This window comes from Cuculus canorus, chromosome 1 (genome assembly GCF_017976375.1).
Source record: "Cuculus canorus isolate bCucCan1 chromosome 1, bCucCan1.pri, whole genome shotgun sequence".
Lineage (NCBI taxonomy): Eukaryota > Metazoa > Chordata > Aves > Cuculiformes > Cuculidae > Cuculus > Cuculus canorus.
This window is the reverse complement of record NC_071401.1, coordinates 159,237,420-159,247,698: the sequence shown is the minus strand read 5'-3', so window position 1 is coordinate 159,247,698 and position 10,279 is coordinate 159,237,420. Positions and strand designations below refer to the sequence as shown.

General features: G+C 39.3%; 1 long non-coding RNA gene across 1 annotated transcript in view; it reads right to left on the bottom strand.

Annotated features, from left to right (window-relative positions):
* Positions 1–361: 361 nt before the first annotated feature.
* The window catches only part of LOC128854358 (uncharacterized), a 49,867-nt gene continuing 39,949 nt past the window's right edge, over positions 362–10,279 (bottom strand). The window contains exon 5 of the long non-coding RNA XR_008453405.1: positions 362–1,718. This is a non-coding gene — a long non-coding RNA (uncharacterized LOC128854358). The remainder of the gene's footprint in view (positions 1,719–10,279) is intronic.

The window sequence follows — 10,279 nt, the reverse complement described above, 5'->3', positions numbered from 1 at the left end:
GTATTGAGAATATAGCCATTATGATGAGGATTAAGTACTACCCTGCTATAACAGATGCCCACACAGCTAAGGACTTTAAAATAGAAAAACATTTAAGAACTATAAAATCAATACAACATTTCTTAGGGTTAACATAAAAGCAATGTACAAACCCGAACAAGCATGATTTTATTGTTATTTATTAAGTCTTATTTATATTGCACCAGTAATGATGTAGATGTTATATAGATAGATATATAAATACCATTTTCTTCCAAAATTTAAATCTAAATGCCTATGTACAGAAAAGGCAAAACCACAGGAAGGGAGGTGCCAGGACTGTTTATGCCAATGTAAAAATGTCCTACTATGTGTGGTGCTGGTGGTGCTGGCATGAGGCTTACCGGACATTTTATACTGTTGAAATGTATACTTTGAAAATATAACCCAGAGGGTAAAATCCAGTCATGAAATTGAGTTTTGCCTTTAATATCAAAAAGACCATGGTTTCACTCAGGTAGGTAGTTCTGTCAAAGTATAAAACCCCATATGCCCAGGGAGAGTATTATTGATAATACGTGAGAGGCAAGTAATAAAATTTTATAGTTAATTTTCTTGAAAGCTCTTTTATTTTTGGAAGAAAACCAAGACTCGGTATCAAGGCTGTGCTTAACACTACAGCCTAAAAAGTGAGTTTCGCCTTCCACAGTCAAGAAGTGGAGAAAGTTTGACCAACTTCTGGGCTGAAATCATTTTGCTTATATGAAAGGCAGAGAGAGATCACTTTAAGGGCTCACAATAAGAGATCACACTAAAAGACAGAAATCTTTGTCCGAAACTTTTGAGCTTAGGTTTCCACAAACTTCACACATATGCAGGCGAAGGTGACAAAAGAAAGCAATTGCTGAAAGGAGGCAGCTTCTAGGCTGGAGTATGGGTTGTGACAATACCTCTTTATTCAGTGCAATATGATACTTTGTCGACACTGCTGGGGTGATAACATTTAGAAAACTGGATGTAAGTTAGTCATGATCTCAACAGCCTGAGGTATTTTTTTTCATATTCCCCACAGTTTTAAATAAAGTGCAAGGAATCACCATTTTCCCCACTCTTACATGCAGGAAAAATTTGACTGATCGCTTATACTAGAGAAAGACATATTGCTGGGAATATGTCATTATGATAAACTTTTATTTTGCAAACGTATTTTAGGAAACATCACTCTGAAGACAAAGTTAAACCTCTGTGCTGTTACAACACACACATTTATTCACCAAAGGTTTCTGACACAACTAGGGGGCACTAGAAAGGCCATAAGTTTATAAGTAGTTGAAGCAGTCTGTATTTAAGAAGGATGTTATAGAAAATAATCTTAGACAGGGCAGCTGGAGTTTTAGTCAGAAAGATGTAGAGATTCAGACTTGTAAGTGGATTTAGGATTTCAAAAGGCTGGAGTTTGCAAAGTTATGGATGTAGGCACATGCCTTTGATGAATAGCAACAGCTTTTCAAGTGACCACCTCTCAATTTAGACACAGAAATTATCTGTAAACATACCTCAGTCACGAAAAAACACATTAGCTCAAACCTTACCAAAAGCAATCGTCTGTCTTGCATGTAACCTCTGGATGAGCAATAGATGGCCACAGAGAAACAGCTAACAAACTATAGGTTAGGTTTATGATTACTCTGCAGCAATTCATCGCTGTGTTGATTCACTGAACACAAGAATAGAGGTACCTAGGGACAAAGACAGAAAAAATTAAGGAAACCATAGCTATTAACGCAAAAGAAAAAAGTGATTTGCTCTGCTTTTCAGTAAGTTGACTAATGAAAAATGAGAAAAATGAAGTATAAATGTGAATGAAAATGGAAAGAACACAAGTAAAACCAAAATTACACGTGATTTTAACAAAAGGGTAATAGAGTCAACACAGGCCATCCTCTTTCAGAATTTATACCAAAATACAGGCCTAATAGCAATTATTGGAAATTAAGCCTAGAGTTATTGATGGTACTAGACCTGAAGACAAGCATTCGCCGTGTGTTTGTGTAATGAGAGGAAACTGCTGTATGCAACTGCAGACTTGTGAGTCTGGCTCAGTAGTACATGTAGTTTTAAAACAGATATTGAAGGGAAATACCATTAAAGCTATAGATAAAAGGGAAATGGAATGTTGGTTTACAAAAGCAGGATATGCCAAACTAACCGGATCTTTTTTATTTTTTTTTATTTTTCTTTTCTTTTAAATAAGATTACTACATTTTCTAGAGAAAGGAAATGAAGGGCATATATTCTGCTTGTCTTTCTGCAATAAACTCAATGTGCTGCAGAAAAGAAAAATACTTGCCTTGGAGAAAGTGGAATGTAGGAGCACAGCTGTGAAATAACCATGGTAGATGATTTAGAGCAGTATTGGAAAAGGAACTATTAGGCTGGGTGGTAAGTAGTTAAGATTGATTCATAAGAAGCTGCATGAGGAGAAAGATTTTCACTGACAGTCTTAAAAGAAGTGAGATTGAAACTTTCTGGTAGTACAGTATTCGGAAACTTAGATAACTGAGAGAAGATCCAGTATAGCTGGTGAAAAGAATTGTATCACCTTGAGGGCTGGGGAACTGGACATGTGATGCAGCCTTGCAAAGCATCGCGGAAAGGTACAACAGAGAAAATCGAGAGCTCATTAGCTGGAAACAGAGATTATGAGAGGCCTGATTTCTGTCTGTCAATATACTAGGTGGCTAGAAAACTCCATTCACTGCTTTAAATATGAACTTTGGTTCTTATGCCTTCTGCTCGGCTAGAAATCATTTTGTTATCAGAAATCTCTTCCCCATCTGCACACCCGTAGAACATGATCCAGTCACTTTCTTCATTAACTAAATGAATAGAGCTTCTGCTACCTCTCTTGTTATGAAATAATTATTCATACACCACTAGCTATATGTGTAGCTCCTTTTGACTTCCTGCCATCAAGATCTCTATAGAAATGCACACAGCAGTGCATTTCAGCAATGAACACATTAATAGCACATTACTAAGAAATTGACACTCCTGAGACTGTTACACATCCTCTATTCAAGGATTATAGTCCATCTGTATCATATTGGAAACAGACATTAGTTAGTAATCACCATTTTGACAAGTTATTCAGTGACGGTCATTGGCTCAAAGTCCAGATGGAGATCCGTGACAAGTGGTGTCCCTCAGGGGTCCATACTGGGACTGGTGCTGTTCAATATCTTTATCAATGATATTGACAGCGAGATTGAGTGCACTCTCAGTAATTTTGTGGATGACAACAAGCTGAGTGGTGTAGTTGCCACACCGGAAGGACAGGATGTCATCCAGAGGGACCTGGACAGGCTGGAGAAGCGGGTCTGTGAGAACCTCATGAGGTTCAACAAGGCCAAGTGTAAGGTCCTACACCTGGGTCGAGGCAATCGTGTTTTCAGTACAGGATGGGGGATGACGTGCTTTAGAGCAGCCCTGCAGAGAAGGACTTGGGGGTGCTAATCAATGAGAAGCTCGACATGAGCCGGCAGTGTGCACTCGCAGCCCAGAAGGCCAACCTTATCCTGGGCTGCATCAAAAGAAGTGTGGCCAGCAGGTCGAGGGAAGTGATTCTGCCCCTCTGTTCCTCTCTTGTGAGACCTCATCTGGCATACTGTGTCCAGTTCTGGAATCTTCAATGTAAGAAGGATATGGAGCTGTTGGAAAGGGTCCAGAGGAGGGCTACAAAGATGATAGGAGGCTGGAGCATCTTCCCTAAGAGGACAGGCTGAGAGAGTTGGGTTTGTTCAGCCTGGAGAGGAGAAGGCTCAGAGGAAATCTTATAGCGACCTTCCAGTACTTGAAGGGGGCCTACAGGAGAGCTGGGGAGGGGCTATTCGTAAAGACTTGTGAGGATAGGACCGGAGGAAGAGATATAAACTGGAGAGGGGCAGATTTAGACTGGACATTAGGAAGAATTTCTTCATGATGAAAGTGGTGAGACACTGGAACAGGTTGCCCAGGGATGTTGTGTGTGCCCCATCCCTGGAGGTGTTCAAGGTCAGGTTGGATGGGCCTGGGGCAGCCTGATCTAGTGGGATGTCCCTGCCCATGTCAGGGGGGGTTGGAACTAGATGATCTTTAAGGTCCCTTTCATCCCAAACTATTCTATAAATCTATGATTCTATGGTTCTACAATTCTGTGATGATGTAGTTTGGGATAGCAACCCCATTCTTCAGGATTTGACTGTCTTCATTACAAGTTTGTCTATCCTTGTGTTTAGTCATACTAATCAACTTGTTTATTTACCAAGTAATAAAGATCAGCCTGTATACGTGGTTTGACCCTACTTCTAAATGTTACTCCCATAATAAGAGGAAGGTTAGCTGCAGCAGACAGGTGCACACTTTCCTGGGTGAAAAACTGGTTGGATAACCAGGCCCAAAGAACGATGGTAAATTGAGTTAACTCCAGCTGCAGGCTGGTCACAAGTGGTGTCCCCCAGGGCTCAGTGCTGCGTCCAGCCCTGTTCAATGTCTTTATCAATGACCTGAATGAGGGGATTGAATTCACCCTAAGTAAGTTTGCGGACAACACTAACTGCGTGGAACTGTCAATCTAATTGAGAGTAGGGAGGCTCTGCAAAGGGATCTGAACAGGCTGGACTGCTGGGCTGAGACCAATGGTATGAGGTCTAGCAAGGCCAGATGTTGAGTCCTGTACTTGGGGCACAACAACCCTGGGCAATGCTACAGACTAGGGGAAGAGTGGCTGTAAAGCTGCCTAGAGGAGAAGGACCTGGGGGTCTTGGTTGACAGATGTCTGAACATGACCCAGCAGTGTGCCCAGGTGGCCAAGAAGGCCAATGGCATCTTGGCTTGGATCAGGTCCAAGGAGGTTATTCTGCACTGGTGAGACGGCACCTCGAATCATGTGTTCATTTCTGGGCCCCTCACTACAAGAAGGATGTTGAGGCTCTGGAGAGTGTCCAGAGAAGAGCAACAAAGCTGGTGAGGGGGCTGGAGAACAAGTCTTACGAGGAGCCGCTGAGGGAACTGGGGTTGTTTATCTTGGAGAAGAGGAGGCTGAGGGGAGACTTTGTCACTGTCTACAACTCCCTGAAAGGAGGTTGGGGGGGGGTGCTGACCTCTTCTCCCAAGTGACAGGGGACAGGACAAGGGGTAATGGCCTCAAGCTGTGCCAGGGGAGGTTCAGACTGGATATCAGGAAAAAAATTTTCATAGAAAGGGTCGTTGGGCACTGGCAGAGGCTGCCCAGGGAGGGAGTTGAGTCCCCATCCCTGGAGGTATTTAAAAGACAGGTAGATGAAGTGCTCAGGGGCATGGTTTAGCGGTTGATAGGAATGGTCAGACTCTTATGATCCTGGAGGTCTTTTCCAACCTAGTGATTCTGTGATTCTGTGCAGCAGATGGGACAAATGAAATACAAACTTAGATGCAGAGAGATTTTTCTTGGCTTTGATAGAAAATGACCCTACCAGTGACAAAATGAGGATCCCTGTTCACGGAGCTTCTATTTTTTTAAGATTTATCAATTAAATAGGAAATATTTATATAAAAATTAAATAAGATATCTTTATCTACCAATTAACAATACATAAGTGTTTTTATCAATATATTTTGTGTCTGTGTATATATACATTTGGAGGACATATATGGCTATGTTTTTATGTATTTTATGTGTACACCATTAAAAATTCAATATTGCTGTGTGTAAGTCTTCATAGTTATCCCCATTATAAAGCACCAAGATTAAGATAATTTAATGTAGTTTATTAGTAAATTCCTAGTACTATGAATGATAAGTCTCAAAATTAAAATAATTTAGTAGGTCCTTAACAAATAAGTACTGTAAGTTAATTCACTGTGAATTGAAAAAAATATAGCAAGTTACAATGAACTGATGTTAAGAAACATATGCCATGCAGAAACAGAAATCTTGCTTTCAAAATTAAGTCCTGTATATGTAACACCACTGTAAAAATTGCTTTACTGTATAGCACTGCAACTTGAAGACATATCAGGCTGTTGCTGTCTGAACTCCACTTCTTTATAAACTGTAGCTGTAGGCTAGCTCTACGCAGGCAGGCACACTTAAACCAGTGGCCAAAAAATAATCACAAATGAAAGGCTCTGGAGACAGATGAAATGGAAAATGAGAGGAAGCCAAAATGTAATTAATAGCAAAACAAGGCAAGCATTGGCTTGGAATATCTTTTACCATGCTGCCCAGAGTGCCCCAGAATGTAGACACCTTTGCTGTTTACTGCTCCAGAGGGGAATGGAAGTGGAACCAGCCAGCAGGGGTAGAGGCATTGAGAATTTACAGATCTCCTTGCTGGCAGAGGAAACAAGGTGATTTTGCTCTGCCCAGGTGTTTTCCACTGCCCCAACTCCTCCTGAGGATACAGAGACGGTAACCAGTAAGGCTGGGGCTATACTACTGCTCTCTGAAACTGTGCCTAACTTTCTTGATCTGTCCCTAAACTTGAAGTTTTTACTACTTAATCAGCATCAACTCAAACAAAACACACCATAGGTTACACAAAAACGGGGGCAATAATTGTTAAAAGGGCATCTGGATTAAAAAGACAAGTACAAGTCAGAAATGAAAGGCTTATGTTTCACGCTGGACAAGGAGGCACAGCTAACCAACCGGCTTACTGTCAGTCGAATGCCACTGTGCTATCTGTGATCATGGTTCAACATCTATAAATTTCCCCCTAAACATATCAGTTCCTATCACTGTGGATGACAGTGACAAGGTCAGACAAATAAAATATGGTATACTTTTCGATACCAAACTGGAGCCATAAGACATGACATGGGTTAGGAACCTTCACTTGTAGAAATGTAGTACATGACTGAAGGACTCATTATCTCCTATACCAAGCAACACATTCCAGTAAAACAACACAAACTTCCTATGCAGACAGAAAGGAAACAGTCACAACAAAGACTTAACTTCAAAATAACAGTTTTACTGGCATGCACTGTGAGAGTTATACATTAGACAGTTAAAAAATTGGCTATACTTTTGAGCTGGTGTGCAAAAAGTACTTTAGAAATAATTTTCCATGTTAAATATAAAATTACTAAGCAGTGTGTTACTTTTTAAGTCATTCAACATAGACATCCTTGACTCTGAAGCAAGTTTCCTGAGAGGTGCAAAATGCATGTGAAGAATCCATTTCTGAGCATCCCTCTAAGCCATCTGCAGCAGCAGCACTTCATGGAAATTTCCACTGTGTACTGCCTCCCTTCCCTCTTGATGATTTGTTTTATGTCGTTATGGCTCAGTAGCTGTTAGGTGAGGGAACTGGATACAATGCTGTTGCTCTAATTAGGCTATAGTGATCAGTCAGTGGAAATTGCCTTGCTTTTCTTGCACTGCTTTGTTCACCTTCCTGTTTCAGCTTGTAAATCTCTTCTGTCAGCCTTTGTAATCCATCTTTCCATGCACTTTAGATGTTGAGGTTGGGATGGGGATTACTGTCTCAAAAACTGCCTGGTTATACAAAGGTTTCTCTCTCTCTTTTTTTTTTTTTTTCCCTTTCCTTTCAAGAATACCACATTTTGCTAAGAAAACAGTAAGAGATTTTTTTTTTGTTTTGGCTGAATTCTGGTGTTCTTGCTGAGGATAATATGCACTAGTGGTGATAAAATCTCACCCACTCTAAGATCCCTTGGCCCTGGATCATTTCCTCTACAATAATCCTTAGGAGTGAATAAGTATTTTGAGTTAGTTGCCATTATGTGATCAAGATACTACCAGATTAAAATGCTTTGCTGCTCAGAAGAGCTTGAGTCTGGCTTTTTAATTAGACTTGTAGTTTTGCATATGCTGTTGTTCTTGTGCCAGCTCTCGATAGTCTTGATTTTTCGTCTCTTTCTTATTGAAGCAAAACCCAACTCAACATTTCAGAATAAGCCCTGTTATTTTCAGAGTTCGTGTTTACATGCACATGCATCAGTATGTATCAAACATAGTGGCTGGATATAAAATCACAACCTGCAGATCCGACTGAAGGTCAAAACAGGGGATCTGTTGCACATCATTTCTGTCAACTAATTTTATGCAACAACATTTTTCAAGGGAGGAACATTTGCATATTCGATACCTTTAAATACATAAATGTGAGGAAGGAGGATGAAAGAACAATTGAGCTCTTCTGTCTTTAACTGACTTTTATGGTAAGTCCAGGGAGGAGTAAGTCCTTTGGTGAAAACCACTTCTACTGGCATAACTTTGTAAGCAAGAGCTATAAAACATTTTAAAACAAGGAGTGAGAAACTGATATGTATTGTTTGCAAATCATATGTATTGAAGATAAACCTGTCAAGCTGTTTTTAATAGCATAAACAGAAATAATTAAAAAAGGAATTTCTGCATCTTCTCAATATTTTTAAAAAATAAGATTCTAGTTTGTAATCAAAACGTGTATGAAGAAAATATTTATTCTCATGCCTGGAACTAACAAAGAGTGTTAATTTTTTACTGCAAGTATATCATTTAAAATCTTGAACAAGTCAATTTTAGCTGTTTGCTTTCTTCCACTGAAATCAGCCTGTATTAACAGGTCCAATAGCAATTTTTTTTCTGCCCAAATATTTGAATAGTGCAGAGTACCAGTTCTATAGGCAACTTCTGCAATTTTTTGTACAAGAAACCTGGTACTAACTTACACTTAAAAACACTGAAAACAAAAGTAATGCTGGCTTTCTTACCTGATTAGCAGCAAAGTAGACTGTCAGTTTTTTTTTACTTGACATTACAGAGCAAAGGAAGCTTAAATGAAAATGATTAAAACATTAAATGATGAAAACATTAGGGGAGTTACTAAAATATTCAGGAGAAAAGCAAAAATTATCCAATGAGTGGATATTATAAATTATTTCCTCCTTTCTGATTATTTTCCTTATGATTGTAATAAATTTACTTAAGTATTATGTAGTGCTGACTATCAACATTTTAAATAGTTAATCAGAAAAGGAAGCCAAAGTCTCTGCTGGTCCTACATAATTTAGCCTACACAATTTCAGTGCAAAGTGCTTTTTCAGCTATTAATGTTTCTATGTCAAGTGATGCTGCTCGGTACAGTTGGGAAGAGCACTCTATAAAACTTGCAAAACCACTCCATTTTCTCACTTTCACACTTCTTTCCAAAACTTGCCTTTGCTGATGTAAAAACTATACCTGTGTTGGACTGCTGGTGTACAACCAGAACTGCCTAGCAGACAGAGATTTCTTTCACTACTTAGCACCACCTGAAATATTGTCTAGTGTTTTGCCATGTCTATCACTTTTCTCATTCTTTTGGAGTAAGGCTTTTGGAGGAGAGACTATCTTTCTGCTCTGTTATACAATACGACCATGGCTAGGGCTCCAACTTGCTAAGCTAATGCAAGTGACTTAATAATAATCTTTCAGCCTTTCTGTGCATTCTATTCCCTGAGTAGACGCCAAACTTCTCACATATGCTAAATATGTTAATTTTCTTTGCTGGTGATGCTTCCAGTCATATACTGAAATAGTATTCTTTCCCCCCTGCAAACATAAAGTAAATGAGATTCAGCAAAACATGTAAGCAGACAGCACTTCAAGCATGTAAAACATATTATTGTTAGAAACTGGTCCAATATGAGGTTTCAGTGCATAATTGTGTCCTGTGCTAAGCAGTGATAACAGACATGTCATTAAAATCCAGAATGAACTTCAGGACTTTGCTGCCCTGGGTCTTTCTATGCTTAAAAGACACTAAAATCCTAGGATATGAAAGTGTACTGTCAATTCAGGCCCTTTACTCACAAGACCTTAGGCAATAGGTATATTCTTCATTGCAAGGTGGAGGAAGAAGACATTGACTTTTCAAGTCATGATAACAAATGAAAATAAATTTGTTAGGAAAATGAATCAAGACCAACCATCATGTAACTCTCTTGTCTGTTTGTAGTCTATAGGGCATGGGAAGAAAATGCAAACTGTTTTCTTTCTCATCCCAAAAACGTGTCTGAGTGCTGCATGACTTCAAGGATCTTGAAAATAATTTGATTCTTCAATTATTTTTCAGTGTAGGTGACCTGAGAGTGGAGTCAGGCAAGAGACTGTCACACTTCGTGTACTGTTGAAGATTTTTCTAAGCTATCATTCTGAAGCTTTCTGGGCTTATGCTCTTGCCTCATAGGTGTCACGCAAGCAACTAAAAAGGTGGGAGTACTTTATACACCTCATAAATCTTTTAATATTTTTCTTTGCTTATAATACAGTTATGGTGCCTACAGTAGC